Below are 19,353 nucleotides of genomic sequence, written 5' to 3'. Positions count from 1 at the left end.
AAGGCTAATAACAAATCCCAACACTGCGCCGTTTGAAATCTCTTTTTTGTGGCTTAGTAAGCTGTGGCAAATGTTTGATTTTCTACGATGTTGAGGCTTGAAATTACACAAACACCATAATATTAACCTCAGATGCAAGTTACATAATTTAAAATAAACAAAGGAACCCCTATTTTGTCTTGCTAATCAGACATCTTCTATGTTTGAGCCTTATATAATTACCATCCTCTGACTGGCCTCTCAGGGTTGCCTGGTGGCAGACTGAGTAAATTCCCTACTTTAAATGCTGAGCTAAGTGCCCAGTTGTCAGCCCTGGCAGGCCACTAGAGTTCACTGCACATTCCTCACCTCTGCCAACCCAGCAAGTTGAAGGAGAAATCATGGTCTGCATTTCTCTGAAGTAATGTACTTAGCAAATCAACATGAGTCTGTAAGTCATTTTTATATATCAGGTAGACTAAATACTTGTCACTGGGACTTAATTTGAACATGCTGGGATACAGTACACTTTGTATATAATCTGTTAATAGTGGAATGGAGTCAACTTTAAATGATTTAGGGCAATGTTTCAGGAGCCAATCTGGGTCGGTCACCGGGACCAGCAGTTTAGTCTTTCAATCTTTTGCTAGGGCAATGTTTGTTGAGTATCTGCCTTAACAAATGTTTGTTGAGCATCTCTGTTGATACATTGCTAGGGCAATGTTTGTTGAGTAACAACAGAGAAAAAAATAGAGTCTCTTGTGGACATACTAGGAGGAGAGCCATGTTACTGTATAATGGCAAAAAAAAAGAGTTGAATCTGGTACTTTCTTTTCTGAATAATTTTATTAAAAGACACAAGATTTTGGGAACTGCAGCTCACTTCCTAAGTTGCATAAAATAGCTAGTTATGAATCTATAAATGATCAATACCTATATATCTGTCTAAAAGCTTATGCCTTTTGATACAATGTGTTAGTTAGAAAAGTTGCTACTAGGCTCCACCCACTTTTCCTTCCTTCCTTATGCTTATTTTGAATACCTATGTATTTTTAAACAGAAATTTATACTGCCACAATTATATCATTCTTGATGGTGTATACCTAAAACATCCATAGTAGGATACATATAAGTGCTGCAAAGAATTCAATCAAACGTAAGTAGAATGCTGATTATTATCCCTAATGCCCTTCAAACCCAACCAAAATATAATATTTCCATCTAGTTATAACATCTCAAGAAGATGTTGAGGCTTATACATTCCCACAAGGCATGTGGGATATGGTCCAAGCAACAGGCCTTCTCAATGGTTCCTCCACTTTATGAAGCCCTCTCCCTTCTAACTCTGTTATTCTGTTATTCCCAAACATCTTTCCCCCAAAGTAAGTTAAAACAAGCTTTTGGTGGCTTTTTTTCAGGGGCTATCATAGTTGTGTATTTTTATTTTAATAGATTTCTAAAAAGTTTATTATATTTTCAACTACTGTTCCCTGCCCAGGAATTGTATGGATTGAGGTGACCCATCAATAAAATAGATAAATATTTATCCTACAATCCATGGTCTTTCAAGAGCTACTACCCAAAGTATTTTCTACAACTATCTCATCTTTTCCTTCTTCACTGATTATCTCTGGCAAGTAAATTGCAGGTAAAGGAGTAAAACACAGGAGGATAACAACTGGAAAAAAATCTCTAAAATCCTGTGAATTGTGCAGAAAAGCCTTATCTAGAAACACCTAACTTTCAAAGCAAACATACATTTTATAAGTATTGTTTATAACCATATTTGAGTAGGTCCTAAAATTACTTAATTCAAGTTAAAGTGGTAACAATTGTTCATAACCACAGCTTTTTTCCTCTTTGATCGTTTTGATATTTTTTGTATTAAAGATGTTTTAAAGTAAGAAGAATACAGCAGTTTCAGTTTTGCCAAAATGATTATGCATTATAGTCATATATCTGCTTAATTTCTTCAGCTAGTCTCTTGTAATAACTACAAGATACAGCATGATGAAATAGGCTTTTGTCATGTGAAGTTAATGGTAGCTGGAAAATGGGATGTGGATAAATGGACAAGTAAAGTGGTACAAATGGAGCATGAAGGATTAATGTTTAGTTAGTAGGGAGTGATTTATTAAACCAAGTTAATTGTTTGTGAGATGATGCTCAGATTAGAGGAGCATAGACATGTGAGGACTTAATGTAACCTTGAATTAAAACAACTGCTTTTTCTAAAAAGTAGCTGATTTGACACAAAAAAATAACAATTCCATTATTTAGTAGAATAGATTTTTAAAAATCCATGCAAATCCCTATATCATGATCAAAACGAATGTCCAAGTGAGGAGAAGGAAGAGGAGGAGGATCCAGAAGTGAAGCTATCTTGGAAATCACCTAGTTGTTCTCCTGTTGTAAGAAAAGTTTATAAATAAGAGAAATTTCAGTTCCAGAGTATATGTACAAAGCTGGTTTCAGTCTCCTGCTAAACTGGTTCCTCCTGTTGAGAACAGAAAGAAAAGCCTCTTTGAGATTTTGTGGGAGAAAGAAACAAAGCAGGGCTTATTGATGAGAGCAAACTAGTGTTTACCTTCTTTTGTAGAAAGAGTGCTAGTTATGTGGCCTGCTTGCCTTGTCTCAGCACAACCCTAACTCATGCTGAGCTCTGCAGCTGCCCAGAAGCAGCAGGAGACTGGAGAGGAATTCCAGATTAGCTGGCTCCCTTTAAAAGACCAGAGGAGTGAACAACAAGGAGCTATTCTTGAAGAATGGTTGGGTTCAGGGACTAAAACATTACAGAGTAGTGACCAGCTGGCCTGCCTCTAATGCCAATAGATGGCCCTCAGCAGCTTTTACCAGCTAGATGTCCTCCAAATGTGTTGGAACTACAATTCCTAGAATTCAGCCAGCACATGAATGGAGAATTATGTATTCCCATTACAACTTTAGGACCAAAAGTATGATAACAATGTATGTGAAACCATTAGTTTGCTCAAAATGTTTTGCATAAATAGTAAGTATTAGCATTTCTCTAATACTATCGTGTCCTTCAGATAAACCCACAGAAAGAAGAGGACTCTATAATGCTTTTCTATAGTACTAAATAAATGAAACAACCATGGATCCAATAATGTTCTTTTTATTTTTCCCTTTAGTTGTACTCCATCTACAAGAAGCATTCAAGTGTTAAATTTCTTTTACCTGCAAGTTACCCAGTGGAACGGGAATGCATACTTGGATAAAAAGGACCAGTGCCAAGAGAGTGAGATTTGGGGTGCTCATATGAGAATTTTCTGACATCTATGTTATTGCAGAAAGTAATAGAATATAAAGCTGACCTTGAGGGTGGTATGACTAGGTTTACCAGACAACTGGCCAAAACAGGACATACCTTCCTTTTTCTCCTCATATCTTCTCTCCAGATAGCATTAACATCAAATATGTTCTGTCTTTTTGTGTATTTCTTTCTGAGCAGCTTTCCTCCACCACACAAGTGCTTCTCTAGTAAATGCTAACTACAAGTTAACAATCTCAGCTCTGTGACTTTATTTATTTGGTGAGCACCCTCTACCTGCTTGTGCTGCTGCCTGAACCTGACAAGAATGTAATCAGTTAAACATGGAAAGATTTTATCTTCTAATGGTTCTAGCACATTCCTGCCACTGAAAAACCTAATGCAGGAAAAAGTAACTTTATGTACATGTAGGCATTAATACATTTTTTGCAGCTTTTCTCTCTAATTTTTATCACAGATGCCAAGAGAGTTAAACAGTGTGTCTTCTTCCTTTGTCCTTCCCTTTCTATGTTCCCTTTCAAATTGTCTGTATCCTCCTTTGCCAATACAGATATCTGGCAAATCTAGGTATGAAAGAGCTGTTAAGGGGAAAAAAGAAGAGTGAAACATTAAGAGTGACTTGGAGAAAATAGTACACATATATTCCCTTGGAAAGAGAAGAAAATAGGAGAAAGAAACCCCAAATACTGTCTTGATTTTGTTTAGCATAAGACATGCCAGAGAGACATTTGGGCAGGTTTTCAAGATTCTAAATTATTCCACCATACGACAATAAAATAGCACACCTGGAATTTCTGCAGTGTATGTTTCTTGATCTGGTTGACATGGGAGCCTTGTCTGCTGAAGACAGCTTGTTGGTTGCAGCCTAAGAGGAGATAGTGGGATGGAGCTGGCAAGGAGGCCAGGTGGTGGTATGAGCAATAGAGCCTTGTTTTCTGCTGATGGCATGATGAGCAATAGTCTGCAGACCATGGAGAACTCTTTATAACTTAGCTCCCTTCGGCAGATGAACATTGTTAAGTGCTTCATTCGCGTGCGAATTGTGAAGACACATGGCGATGTTAAACAGCTCTTTATTCTTCTCTAACAACAACCGAACGAACAGGCAAAAGCACGCAGGCTTTTTATGTATCCAGAGATCTGGACAATGTCAAAACAAAGTAATAGAGCATTTGCATGCCTTGTGTATGCACACAAGGCTGGCGCTGCTCAGTCTGGTCCCGGGCAGCTTTTGCAGGCAACATCCCGAGCCTGCTTTTGCAGGCTCAGGACACAACAAACGTCCACCAATCTGTTGCACTTGCTGCACCCATCCTGGGACCGTGATCTTACCCATAACCTGAATTCCAGGCCAGCATGAGGAAAAAGAAGTTATTAAAGGTCAGCTGGAGTGGCAGTGGTAATGGGGTGGTGGTGAGAGGTAGCAGAGTACAGGTGGTCAAAAGGGAAGAGATGGGAGAGATAGACAGGTGAGAAAAGTTGAAACAGGCAGTTTGTGCAGGTCAGAGAAACATAGATCTTTGCTTAACAATAGAATGATCTTGTCTAATGACTACAGCTGGAAATGCCTGAACTGCCTGCTACATGATGTTTTGCTTAATGATCACTTTGCTTAGTGGTGGAAGTTCCTGCCCCAATTAGGTTTGTAACCCAAGGACTATCTGTATTCTAGACTCCATATTAGCACAAGCAAATAAGGCACCTGAGACAGTCTTGCAAAGTTATCTAGGATTTTTTTTTAACCTTCTGGGCTCTGAGAAACTGGGTCCTAGGCAGCATGAATTCTGTCAGCTGTGGGCTTGATCCATGCCCCACTGGACAGTAAGAAGGGGATAGAGAAATGATAGGATTTGAGTAGTGTTTAATGCCTCTTTAAAGGAGAGAGTTGTAGTTTTTGCTTTAAAGAAGGGGCACTTCTCTTGATCTTACAGTGTTAGATAATTATCATCCTTCCCTTTTAGTCAGATTATCTTGACTATTTTGATAGGGATCCCTGACTGTGGAATGGGAACTGCTGTACTTTGTTGCTCTTATGGTTTATAAAGATAGGATGGGATAATAGAACTCTCTTGGTGCTTTTAGATATCTCAAATGAATTTGATACCATGGACCCTGGTATCCTTCTAGATCACCTACAAGGGTTAGGAGTTGGGGGCAGTGATTTGTAATGGTTTCACTCTGTTCTGAATGGATGGCGCTAGTTGTTAATGATGGTGGAAGATTGTTTGCATCCTAGCCAACACACTTCTAATATCTCCATCAGCCTTCCTTAACCAATTCAGGGAACATCACACATTTTTATCTTACTTGAGCAGGGAACCATTTGCTAAGCATTGCATTTATTCTCACTCAGGTTTTACTACCCTCATATGCTGCTTTTATTATATTTAGCAACCAATTTCCCATTCCATACTTGGACAAAATGATGGAATAGTCAGTTTCCTCCCATCAGAATCTCAGTAGAAATTTTTTTGACAGAAATATGCTTTCCAAGTGAAAGAGAAATGGACAATAAAAAGGAAAGATGCTTATTACAATTTATCTGAAGAATAAAATTTGAGGCATGCTTGGATAGACCTTTGAAGAAAAAAGAAATGGTTATATTTGGAACAGAAAAGTGATGTGTATGCTTGTCTCTTCCACCCACCTACTTACTCCCACCCTTTCAACAGAAAGTACAGTGATATTTGGAAGAATGCTTTCGCTATGTGCTGTTTTTTCTGCAATAAGTATGGAGTATGTGTTGTCACTCTGGATTAACACAAATTAGTGAAGAAGACGAAAAAGTATACGATACAAGACACCCAAGCATTGTTTTATTGCAATATTTAATATATGATATTTTTACATTTCAATTACAGCACATTTTAATTATGTAGGAAATCTAATAGAATCTACACTGTATTTGTGCTTATGTGGGTTTAAATCTAATGATGCTATTCCTGGCAGGAACTGTCTTGTCAGTAGCACAGATACTTAATTCCCATCTCAGGACCGCTCTGAATACCAAGAAAAATGATTTGTGTGCAATTTATGTAATTTTGTTTTTCTGTCTCTCATCTAAGGTACCTGGCAACCAACCAACTAACCACCAACCAACTTACCTACCTACCTACTTACCTACCTACCTACTTACCTATATAAATACAACATTTAACAACTCTACACACATAAAGTTGGATGTAACTGAAGCTTCATAAATTCTCATTGATTCATATGGTTACCAGGGAAGGTCACAAGTTGCTCTGGCAAGTCTCCCCAATTCTTTCACTTTCTGCCACTCCCTTTGTGCTTGCACTGCACCACTCAGCCATAGTCCTGTGAACCTCAACTCAGTGGAGAAGCTGGCAATGATTCTAAACTGTTCTAAGGTGGTAACAGCCCCATACAGCATTGCAGTAAAAATAAAATAATGTAAAATAAAATATTGTCAGTATAACTATGCCACACAGAAAGGCAAGGGGGATGTCACAGTTAAGAGATGACATCAAACATTGTCAGAAAAAAAAAAACATGATGAAAGGGCTGCATGTTCTCCAGAATGACAAGGAAAGGCACAGAATGAGGAGTCAAGAAGAGATAGAGGAGGAAAGGAAAGATACACTGGAGAATATGCGACAAACGCTGATTACTGTGAGAGTTTCTCAACATGGCAACACCCTACCCACCTTCAACAACAGGACTTCAACAGAGGAAGAGCAAGATAAAATGCATGGCTTGCATAGGCTATTATTCCTACTGAAGCTGGTGCCATGGCTAAAGTCTACCCTCACTGTTGTGCCTTCTTATTCTCTGCAGAAGCCAACATTTCTGCTATATGAAGGGAAAGCTGAGGATAAGCAGTTTACAATTTCTCTCCATTAATAAAATGATGTTTTCTTCTTTAATTTTAAAGAAATTTAAAGGGGCCTTTGGAAAGAATTTGTTCTGACATTTTTAGCAATTTGTCTGATTTTAGGTTTTCAAAAATCAAATGAAAGTGAATGACCTTCAGATCATCTAAGTCCTATTATAGCTGAGTAGAGAAGACACGATCATTTTAAGGACAACATGTACAAATGTAATATTGATTTAATTATTAAAGTGCAGACTAGTTACCTATAGATATCAGGGAGCAGTTCCCTTTAACTTATTCAGATGTGCCTAATTTTTCTGTTACTAGGAAGGGAATGTCCCTTTTATGTAACAGTGCAAAGTCAGGGAAATATTTGGTTATAATTTTACCATGCATCTAATTTTGTTAAGCTAGATATTTCCAGTATTGCTTCCTGGCTGAAAACCCAAAACCTCAGCATTTCTGTGGAGGAAAAAAATATCTGAACTGATCAAATGGAGAAGCTGAAACATCCTGTTGCATTTCTAATTTAATAAAATAATATTCTTCATTTTTAAACTTGGCTTATTATACACAGTTATGAACATTTGCAACAAAACAATAGCAGAAACAAAATCCATGCACCCCTGGAGTGAAAACCATGTACAGTAGCAGCAATGAAGCACAAAGCACATTTACTTATTATGCCCTAAATGCCCAGTGCAGGACATTTTAACGTGTTGGTGACCAAAGGTACACCCAGGCAGCTTGTTTAGCATGCTGCCTTCCACCTCTGAGATGGCACATAATATATAAATTTCCTCTGCCTTCATAGACAGTCTCTAATCTGCCTCATTATGGAAGAGGATCAGTACTGCCATTCTAGGAGATTGACAGGCTATGGTAATGTGATTAATGGATTTCTCTGCTAGTAAAAATTACATCCACTTTAAGCTTTCTATTTGGTGGAGAAGGGCTGGGCTGAGGGTATAGGTTTGACAGATAGCCAGACTGATGCCAGAACTTGATATTGAAGGTCCAGGGCTTTTTTTGTCATAGAACGCCCAGAACGGAGTTCCGGCACCTTTTTTGGATGGAACCTTATAGGGTAGGCAAGGCAGGTTGTATGACATATGTGGGTTCCGGCACCTTTTTTTTTTTTTTACAAAAAAAGCACTTTGAAGGTCTGTGAGGACTGATGGCACTAGGGCAGTGATGGCGAACCTTTTAGAGTCCGAGTGCCCAAACTGCAACCCAAAACCCACTTATTTATCGCCTGGTCCAGGTGGGTGTGGCCCACTGGGTGGGCGTGGCTGTGGTGGTCATGGCAGATTGGGTGGGTGTGGCCAAGGTGGGCATGATCACCCCAATGTTGCTCGTGGGGAGGGACGTCTGTGGGGGCCGGGCAGGGTTGGGGGAGATCCAGGGGGTTTCTGGCAGGTGGGGCGGTGGGCAGAAGGCTCGTCCTGCAGGGTGAGGTGAGGCAAGGCAAGGCAGAGTGGGGGTGCCATTGTCACAGGAAAAGGTGAGGCAGGGGCCGGGGTGGCTGCTGCCTGACACCATCTGCCCCTACACACAGAGGCCAGTGAGCGCATGGGTGCTGGGATGCATCCGGCCATGTGGGACCTCGGCGAGTTAGCGGGTGGCTGGTTGAAGAGGGACAGTTGCCATCTCCAGGGCATGGCGTGCATGCCGACAGAGAGGGCTTTGTGTGCTGCCTCTGGCATACGTGCCATAGGTTTGCTAACAGAACGTCCTAACTGCGCTTCACGAAAGCCAGGAAACAGGAACGTTGCAGTATTCAACAAGCTTTATTCACTATGTTGAAACTAAGTTAGCACTGGAACGAAGCTTCATTCATTGCGCCAATCCCCTGTCTCCGCGCTCCTCCGGATGCCGCAATGCAGGACTCAGCCACCACTCTCCGTCTGAAGCTGTGGTTGGTCGCGGTTTCACTGCATGCTCCGTAGCCTCAGGAACCTGCAGCTTCTCCTTTGGTCGAACCACCATCTGAGGAGCCTCTGTATCACCAGCTACTGGCACCTCCATCTGCTCAGCAGCTTCTAACTGCTCCTCCTCCAACGGCTCCACTCCCTGTGTCCCCTCCGCCATTATGCTGTAAGCTAGATGGCTTTGGGGTGAGTGCTAACTTACTAACAGAACGTCCTAACTGCGCTTCACGAAAGCCAGGAAACAGGAACGTTGCAGTATTCAACAAGCTTTATTCACTATGTTGAAACTAAGTTAGCACTGGAACGAAGCTTCATTCATTGCGCCAATCCCCTGTCTCCGCGCTCCTCCGGATGCCGCAATGCAGGACTCAGCCACCACTCTCCGTCTGAAGCTGTGGTTGTTCGCGGTTTCACTGCATGCTCCGTAGCCTCAGGAACCTGCAGCTTCTCCTTTGGTCGAACCACCATCTGAGGAGCCTCTGTATCACCAGCTACTGGCACCTCCATCTGCTCAGCAGCTTCTAACTGCTCCTCCTCCAACGGCTCCACTCCCTGTGTCCCCTCCGCCATTATGCTGTAAGCTAGATGGCTTTGGGGTGAGTGCTAACTTACTAACAGAACGTCCTAACTGCGCTTCACGAAAGCCAGGAAACAGGAACGTTGCAGTATTCAACAAGCTTTATTCACTATGTTGAAACTAAGTTAGCACTGGAACGAAGCTTCATTCATTGCGCCAATCCCCTGTCTCCGCGCTCCTCCGGATGCCGCAATGCAGGACTCAGCCACCACTCTCCGTCTGAAGCTGTGGTTGTTCGCGGTTTCACTGCATGCTCCGTAGCCTCAGGAACCTGCAGCTTCTCCTTTGGTCGAACCACCATCTGAGGAGCCTCTGTATCACCAGCTACTGGCACCTCCATCTGCTCAGCAGCTTCTAACTGCTCCTCCTCCAACGGCTCCACTCCCTGTGTCCCCTCCGCCATTATGCTGTAAGCTAGATGGCTTTGGGGTGAGTGCTAACTTACTAACAGAACGTCCTAACTGCGCTTCACGAAAGCCAGGAAACAGGAACGTTGCAGTATTCAACAAGCTTTATTCACTATGTTGAAACTAAGTTAGCACTGGAACGAAGCTTCATTCATTGCGCCAATCCCCTGTCTCCGCGCTCCTCCGGATGCCGCAATGCAGGACTCAGCCACCACTCTCCGTCTGAAGCTGTGGTTGTTCGCGGTTTCACTGCATGCTCCGTAGCCTCAGGAACCTGCAGCTTCTCCTTTGGTCGAACCACCATCTGAGGAGCCTCTGTATCACCAGCTACTGGCACCTCCATCTGCTCAGCAGCTTCTAACTGCTCCTCCTCCAACGGCTCCACTCCCTGTGTCCCCTCCGCCATTATGCTGTAAGCTAGATGGCTTTGGGGTGAGTGCTAACTTACTAACAGAACGTCCTAACTGCGCTTCACGAAAGCCAGGAAACAGGAACGTTGCAGTATTCAACAAGCTTTATTCACTATGTTGAAACTAAGTTAGCACTGGAACGAAGCTTCATTCATTGCGCCAATCCCCTGTCTCCGCGCTCCTCCGGATGCCGCAATGCAGGACTCAGCCACCACTCTCCGTCTGAAGCTGTGGTTGTTCGCGGTTTCACTGCATGCTCCGTAGCCTCAGGAACCTGCAGCTTCTCCTTTGGTCGAACCACCATCTGAGGAGCCTCTGTATCACCAGCTACTGGCACCTCCATCTGCTCAGCAGCTTCTAACTGCTCCTCCTCCAACGGCTCCACTCCCTGTGTCCCCTCCGCCATTATGCTGTAAGCTAGATGGCTTTGGGGTGAGTGCTAACTTACTAACAGAACGTCCTAACTGCGCTTCACGAAAGCCAGGAAACAGGAACGTTGCAGTATTCAACAAGCTTTATTCACTATGTTGAAACTAAGTTAGCACTGGAACGAAGCTTCATTCATTGCGCCAATCCCCTGTCTCCGCGCTCCTCCGGATGCCGCAATGCAGGACTCAGCCACCACTCTCCGTCTGAAGCTGTGGTTGTTCGCGGTTTCACTGCATGCTCCGTAGCCTCAGGAACCTGCAGCTTCTCCTTTGGTCGAACCACCATCTGAGGAGCCTCTGTATCACCAGCTACTGGCACCTCCATCTGCTCAGCAGCTTCTAACTGCTCCTCCTCCAACGGCTCCACTCCCTGTGTCCCCTCCGCCATTATGCTGTAAGCTAGATGGCTTTGGGGTGAGTGCTAACTTACTAACAGAACGTCCTAACTGCGCTTCACGAAAGCCAGGAAACAGGAACATTGCAGTATTCAACAAGCTTTATTCACTATGTTGAAACTAAGTTAGCACTGGAACGAAGCTTCATTCATTGCCCTAAATACATTCCTCCACCACACCCAGAGTACACACCCCAATTGACAGTTAATTGGTCATCTGGAATCCACCTGTCCCCCTCCCCATACCTGCCTCGTGATAGTCCTCCACCCTACCTACGCCCCGATCCAGCTAGTACTTATGTTCGAACCTTACATTGAGTCCACGCCCCGATCCAGCTAGTACTTATGTTTGAACCTTACATTGAGTCCATGCATTCCGTTCACGCCATTCTCATTCCTAATGTCCCACTCAACCTCTTCCTATAATACTCCCTCCCGGTATCCAAGTGTTGTCAGACCCAGCATCCCAGTTCCCATCATTCACAGAGTCACGGTTCCAGCAACATAAGCCATAACAGTTTTAACAGCATTCGGCTTCTCCATATTCCATTTCTATGTAGCCTCCGTCCGGTTGTGTGCTGGCAACATAGGATGTTCACGTGACCCGTTCGGCCGCCGCTATTGGCGATGTAGCTCACGAAGCTACCGGACTCGGCTGGAACACATGGTTAACTGGAACATTCCGGACTTTGGAAGGTAAGTATCACGCTGGGTCTGACATTTGCCACCACTGCACTAGGGTTTTGTTTTATGATTTTATGGTGTATGGTTTTATGGTTACTGTGTTTTATTGTTGTGAGCTGCTCAGAATTCTGTTTAAGAAAAGCACCCATACAAATCTTTTAACTAACTAACTAAATAAATAAAAAATAAGCCACTATCCCATGTATATTGCTATGTGAGAATGACCTTGGAAGTCAGGAGAAAGAACAGAGCTAAGACAGTGGTCTGATAAAGAAAATCTGAGTCCAAAAGAGGGGTGGTGGTAGAGTAAGCATCTCAGAAGGGATCCTGTTTAGTTTTGGGGAGAGTGAAAGTAAGGGAAGGGAGAGGTGCTTCTAATTGGTTCTTCTTGTCTGGACTACCTTGCTGACATATGTGATCTGTCCGCTGACATGCTCTGCAGAGGATCTGAGAGGAGAGTTTGACATAATTTCTCCTCCCAGATTCCCCTATGACATGACATGTCATGCCTTACCCCCAGCAAGTAATCTGCTTGCAATTCATTATCTCCAGTGGCAACTGGAGGGGACCATGGCCACCACACCCAAAAACTGACTAACAGGAGCTAATCAGATCCACCTGCTTATTACATCATCAACATAGTCTCCACCAAAGTGCCATGCATGATGTTAATAGCAAGGCTCAGATCGGGAGAAGGAAAATGTCAGCTTCAGTTCAGAGAAATATGTTAATTGGCAGTGGCTGCGGGCTGAGGATAAGAGGAATTTTGTGTCATGTGGAAGTTTCTTTCAAAAACTGTTGACCAGACATTCTTGAGCTGAACTTGGGGGTAGGCGTAAATATGTCCAGAGTGTGCAGAACTTTGGCAAGGCTATAAAAGCACTTGCAAATTTATTTTGGAGACCAGGAAGGGTAAATTATTCCTATTTATATCAAAAAGTTTGGTACTGTAGATGGAGATTAAGCATGAAATCCCTCAGCTGAGAATTTTGGAAGAGGTCATTTTTTCCAGCTTGCCATCAAATAATGCCTACCTGGAATTTGACAAACCAGCTAGACCAGTGGTTCTCAACCTTTTTAATGCTGCGACCCCCAACCAGTCTAAGTCAAGGACTACCCAACCGGTCATAAGTCGAGGACTACCCAACTGGTCATAAGTCAAGGACTTTCCCTGCCCAGGAGTGCCACGCATGCATGGTGCTGCCCCCTGCGCCGGCCGAGGCGTAGCTAGCAAGTGGCAGAAATGGCGCAGGCCGACCACCGGCTGGGCCACCAGCTGGCCCAGCCCAAGGGAGGTAAGGCACCCACTGGGCCCCATGCGTGCCAGCATCTCTCCCTGCGTCCGCCGACCTCCCACCCCTGGCCCTCTTTTACTTACATTTTTAGTAGTTGCTCAGTAGGGAGGGGTGGAAACTTCCAGACAGCTCGCCTTTGCTGCAGACAACTTGCAGCACCGTTTGCAGAATGGGTCTTTTGGTGGGCTCAGCAGGGCAGAGACAGCCTGGACAATTCCTATTGGCTTTTGAAAGCGAATAGAATTAGACTCTATTCAAGAGAGTCTATTCTATTGGCTTTCAAAAGCCAATAGAATAAAAGGGAATAGCACAGCTAAGGCAAAGGGGGAAAAAATGGCAGACTGCGTTATTTGGCGACCCCCATGAAATGGTCGTTCGACCCCAAATGGCGTCGTGACCCACAGGTTGAGAACTGCTGAGCTAGACCAAAGTTGGCAATATGAAACTCACAGCAGCATTCATGCCCCATTCAATTCTTTAGTACTAACACTATTCACAAATGAATATACTCATCGTTTTGTTCATTGTCTACCTTAAAAAAAAGAAAAGAAAGGCAATTTAAAATAGATACACTTTGGAAAATAAAGTAGTGCAGGTTCATCAAATCTCAGCTCTTATATTTTAAGAGAGAAGTTGACGAAATGGTGTGGTTACTATTGATGTGAAATAAAAGGGATCACCTCTAAAGCAACACGCCCAAAACCTAATATGGGTTGAAGGTAATGAGAGTTAAAATAGGAAGACAGGTAAAGAAAGGAAGGGAAAAAGCATGCACAGGAAAGAAGCAAAGCCTAATTACAGTATTCAATTAAGAGGCAGGGGAGGATCCCTTACCCAATTTAACTGGCAAGAAGTTGACACATGGATTGTCACTTCTTATGCAAATTCAAGAAAACAATTTCCCTATTCTCTTTGAGAACTCCAGGAGAGCCAATTTCATTTCAGGAGCAGTGGGGGACAATAATCATCCTGTAGTGGCTCCTATTCTGAAAGACGAAGATAAAGGCTGCACAGTGGACTAACTATACTGATTTTACTCCCCCCCCCTCAGTTGACAGCTTTGAGAATGACAAAAATCAGGTGACATAAAAGGACCGTAAACTCTATAATCCCTCAGGATCACCTCTTAGTTCAGTGTTCATTCCCCCCTTCTTCTTTTTTGTTGTTGTAGGCAATAGAAAAACCTGCAAGCACCAAATTCACAACCCATTAATGGTAGTTATAAAGGCATAAGGGAAAAATTAAAATTAATAGCAGCAGTGAAAGCAGGCTTGATTTACAGGCAAGGCTGCTAGAGAACTTGTGAGCTACACAATAACAGTGCTTCAAAGCCACGGAATGAAAACCAGAACTAAAATCATATTTTTGAGTAGAAAAATTCAAATCACAGAACTCCTAGGGATGGGGGAGGGGCAGAAGTCTCCTTTTAGTGATAGATTTCATCACTGAAAACATCTAACTGGCATTCTGACTCAACACCCATTAACAATAACTCAGAATCTGCTACAGCCCTATTCTTTGAAGGTCAAGGCCACCATCTGTGAACATGAATCCTACTCTAGGCAAAGAGAGAGATGCCAGTAACAGAGTTTTGTAAAAAAATAAAAAATAAAAAAAATGAGCTGATGACACATTTCCAGGTTTGCCTTTTGGGTGGCTAGAATGACTCCAATTATAGGTCACTAACCAGTGGAGTGAACCTAAGTGTCAGTGTGATTTTCTTGGGAAAACTATTTCTACTGAATGTAGTCATTTTTCAAGTTTTGCTGAAGAAAATCTTGCCTCTAAAAGTAGTGCTGGTGGTGATGGCGGGCATTTAACTTCCCTTCTAAAATATGCTGCTGATAAATTCTGACAGCCTTACATTTGGGCCTGAGGAAATTTGGCAATCCCTGAAGGATAGCAGAAAGTGGTGCAAGTACGCACTGCACATTCTTCATTCATTTTGTCTAACCTGTGTTCCCTTAAGTCAGGGGTCCTCAATCTTGGCAACTTTAAGACTTGTGGACTTTAACTCCCAGAATTCCTCAGCCAACTCTGGGAATTGAAGTCCACAAGTCTTAAAGTTGCCAAGGTTGAGGACCCCTGACTTAAATGGTCTTTTGCCTTTTGGTGTGGCAGTGTCAAAAAATAATTATGGTTTATATATGGAATGGGAGCAGAGAACTATAGCAACATAACATCTCGGGCCAGTCAGGTTTGAAGCTTCAGTTTTGAAGGCCGGGATTCTTATTATTAGATTATGCCTTATCTGACTGAAAGGAGTAGAAAGTCAGTGAGAAAACTTAATCAACATACTAACTTTCATTCTGTACTGTGTTGTGATCTCTTCCAACAAGCCATAATATGCTTTTGGCTTATCTTGAGGTACGAAACCACCCCTTATGACATATCTGCAAATGACGATACTATGGCTTGACCAACAAGCCATGTTTAAAAATCCACTTTTAGCATAATGTGTGAATCCAGCTTATGTGCCCCATCCATCTAGCCCAGCATTCTGCTTCCAGGAATAAACTCCCAAAGTAGATCTAACCAACACAGTGTTTGTCTTGAGTTTCTGCAAATTAGAAATTCACTGCTCTGGAAAATGTGGACTTACTAGGACTAGGTTATAGGAAAATGAAATTTTAGGAAAATGAAAAGAGAATTAGGTTGGGAAAACATATTTTTATGAAATCAGTTTGGAGTACACTTCTGTTCTTTTCTAAATTCTAGCCAGCAAAATATAAAAATAGGCTTTATAATTTTTATTGGGAGAAAAATGACTGCTTCATTTTAAGTGGACTGGAAGAACACCAGATATAATGGCTTTTTTATTATGAAAACTTGACAGACATGAATGGCAAAATAATTTCCCCCTGGGCCTTGAAAGCTAAATGCAGCTCTAGAGAAGAAGAAAGAGCTTCTTTCCATTACAGCTTCCAAGAGTGACAATGGCGACCGCAAATTCCCTTTTCTAATAAATTCTGAGGGCCCTGCTTTAATAACATCACATATCTGGCAGATTTGATTTTTTTAAAGATCTTTTTCTTCCCTTCCCAATACCTCAGTTTTTCCTGAATGAGATAGCCAAGAGAAACTGGGGCAGGCATGAATCTGCAGGTTATGATCCCCAAAGCTGTGATCCTGTCATGTTTGAGACCTGGATTTTAAGGAGCTTGTTTTTGTTCTTTTAAAAGCCTCCTGTCATTGATCTTAATTTTTTTTCAAAAGTATTCAGAGGCTCTGAAGCGGCACCATCACTTTCCTAGTGAAGAAAATGGACAATTCAAGAGGTTACTATAGGGGGTGACCAGGCTGAGCCTGAGGAAGAGGTCAAACATGTCATCAGTCATGAGTCCCTGCACGCTTGCAAGAGATCTAAGTCCAGCCCAGCTTGAATGCCTTCTTAATTCCTGCTGATTTCCCTTAACTCTTGTAGAGAGCTTAAGCTTGTAAATAAATCTTTATAACCATTTAAACTGCCTGAATCTCCTGAATTCTCCAGCACTTGACAGTCAGCACTTAGCTGTGGCTGTGTGGCTATAATATAGTATACACAGTATAGTATATCCATCTGGACCGGCTGCGGGTAGGTGGGTGGAAATGGTCAGTGTTATGTCCCGAGCCTTGCAAACGGGCTCGGGGTGTTTGCAGGCAGTCCCGGGCAGGTACAAGCTGCCCAGGACCAGACAGGCTGTCGCCAGCGCCTGTGCACATGCGCGGGTGCTGGCGCGGGAAAAGTAACACATTGACCCGGGAATTGCCTATATAAGAGGCTGGGAGCTTTTGGGCATTGCTGAAGCGTTCACCTGTAAGCTGAACACAGAATAAAAGAAAACCTGAGAACTACAACTGCTTCTCGTGTCTGCTTTTCGCCAAGGACTCAACACTGGCGACGAAGGTGGGATGCCTTACATCGCCTGGAAAGGAAGAGGTGTAAGCTTACCCAAGTGAGTCCTGAGCGGCGGAACGGCGTTGACTCGGCAGCTACCCGCCAATCCATTGCGCATTCAGGGGTAGGCTGGCTGATAGACCCGTCTCCTGAAAATGGCAAAAGTTGGAAGGCTTTCGGAATTCGACATCTCACATCCAGAGCAGTGGGAGTCCTACGTAGCCAGGGTGGAAAATTACCTCAAGGTAAACCAAGTGAGGGAAGATAGCTTGAAGGCTGCCACCCTGCTTTGTGTCTGCTGTCAAGACGCTTTCGAAATCGCAGAGAACCTTGCAGCACCTGTCCCATTAGAGTCTGTCAGCTACGCAGATCTAAAGAAGCTATTGAAGGAGCACTTCCAGCCCAAGATGTCCGTCATCGCATGGCACCACACCTTCGAGCAGAGGGATCAACGATCTGGAGAGTCGGCCAAAGAATACATCGCCGCATTGAGGAAGGCCGCCAAGCACTGTGAGTTCAAGGACCTCGAAGAACGACTAAGGGACCGATTCGTGTGCGGTTTAAGGCATCGAGATCTACAACAGAGGCTTTTCGCCAAAGAAGACTTGTCCTTCCAAGATGCCTTAAGAGAGGTCACCGCAGAAGAAGCAGCAGGCGGCACCGTCAAAAACATGCGGCCGATCAGGAACAGTCCAGATGTTGCATCCGTGCACCAAGAGGACGTCCAAGGGAACTCCGAGGAGGATCCGGACGAGGAAGTCGACCGTCTCCACCCCACGAAGGAAGGGAATCAGAAAGGAAGCTCTGCAGCTCCCCTAAAGTGCATCGGCTGTGGAGGTCGCCACAGGAGAACCGACTGCAAGTTCCGCTCCGCTATCTGCCGGGCGTGCGGGAAACAAGGACATATTGCAGCGGTGTGTCTGGGCCGACGAAAGGTACAACCTCAGGAAGAACTGCGCCTGAAAGGTACCAGGGTCCCCAGCCAGAATAGGGTAGGTTTTTGCGCTTCGTGAAGAAGCATCTTCAGGACAGGCACACACAAGCCCATCAAGAAAAAGCTGTCACTCAAGGTGAAGCTACAAGGGGTTCCATTAACTATGAAACTAGACACGGGGTCTGCCCTTTCAATCATATCCTTACATTTATTTATTTATTTTATTTATTTATGAGACTTATATACTGCTTTAAGTGCAAGCACTCTCTAAGCGGTGTACACCAGTAAGCAATGTATATATATATATTTACATTGCCCCCAACAATCTGGGTCCTCATTTTACCTACCCCGAAAGGATGGAAGGCTGAGTCAACCTTGAGCCGGTGAGATTTGAACCGCTGACCTGCTGAACACAGTCAGCTAAAGTGGCCTGCAGTACTGCACTCTAACTGCTGCGCCACCTCGGAAGATTTGTTCCAGCAGTGGAACTCAGGCTAAATTAAGGCCTTCTGACATTGTGTTAACAGACTTTCAAAATTCGAGAGTGTGTGTTAAGGGGGAGGCCACCCTTAGTGTACAGTATAAGAATTTTGAAGGTCCACTAGACCTATTAGTAGTAGGGGGTGAACGAACAAGTCTCATAGGACTCGATTGGTTTGAGGTCTTGGGGATACACATCACGGGGCTCAACAGCTTACAAACACTCGACCTACAGGAAGTCTGCAAAGAATTTGCAGATGTCTTCAGCCCCCAGCTGGGCACATTCAAGGGACCCCCTGTGTCCTTAAAACTAGACCCCACTGTCACTCCCATTAGAATTAAAGCAAGAAGGGTTCCTTTTGCTTTAAAGAGTAAAATTGACACTGAGTTAGACAAACTGATCCAACAGGGAATCCTAGAACCTGTTGATTCCAGCCCTTGGGAGACCCCCATTGTCACGCCTCTAAAGGCAAATGGGGACATTCGCATTTGTGCTGACTACAAATGCACTCTGAATAAGGCATTGCAGCAACATGCCTATCCTGTTCCTGTGGTCAGTCATATTCTGGCCTCACTCAAGGGGGGGCGCGTTTTTGCAAAGCTTGACCTAGCTCAAGCGTATCAACAGCTGCCTGTTGATGATGATGCTGCTATAGCTCAGACTATTGTGACCCACAGGGGAGCCTTTAAGGTAAAAAGGCTACAGTTGGAGTGAATGTCGCTCCTGGGATTTTCCAAAGCGTAATGGAAAACACACTACGGGGCATACCGGGGGTTTGCCCCTACTTTGATGATGTCTTAATTGCAGGAGACTCCACACACATTCTAGC

General features: G+C 43.6%; 1 long non-coding RNA gene across 2 annotated transcripts; it reads left to right on the top strand.

The window, feature by feature from the left end:
• The first annotated feature begins 323 nt into the window (after nucleotides 1-323).
• Nucleotides 324-7,605, top strand: LOC120304803. 2 transcript variants are annotated; one of them, XR_005555839.1, is made up of 4 exons: nucleotides 324-430; nucleotides 1,040-1,135; nucleotides 3,132-3,238; nucleotides 6,337-7,605. It is a non-coding gene; the product is annotated as an uncharacterized LOC120304803 (long non-coding RNA). The 2 variants fall into 2 exon arrangements; XR_005555838.1 differs by lacking the exon at nucleotides 6,337-7,605 and having other exon boundaries at nucleotides 3,132-4,644.
• Nucleotides 7,606-19,353: the final 11,748 nt, after the last annotated feature.

This window comes from Crotalus tigris, unplaced genomic scaffold (assembly GCF_016545835.1).
Source record: "Crotalus tigris isolate CLP2741 ecotype Arizona unplaced genomic scaffold, ASM1654583v1 scf7180000017658.5313226, whole genome shotgun sequence".
NCBI lineage: Eukaryota > Metazoa > Chordata > Lepidosauria > Squamata > Viperidae > Crotalus > Crotalus tigris.
This window is presented reverse-complemented; position numbering and strand designations above follow the sequence as displayed.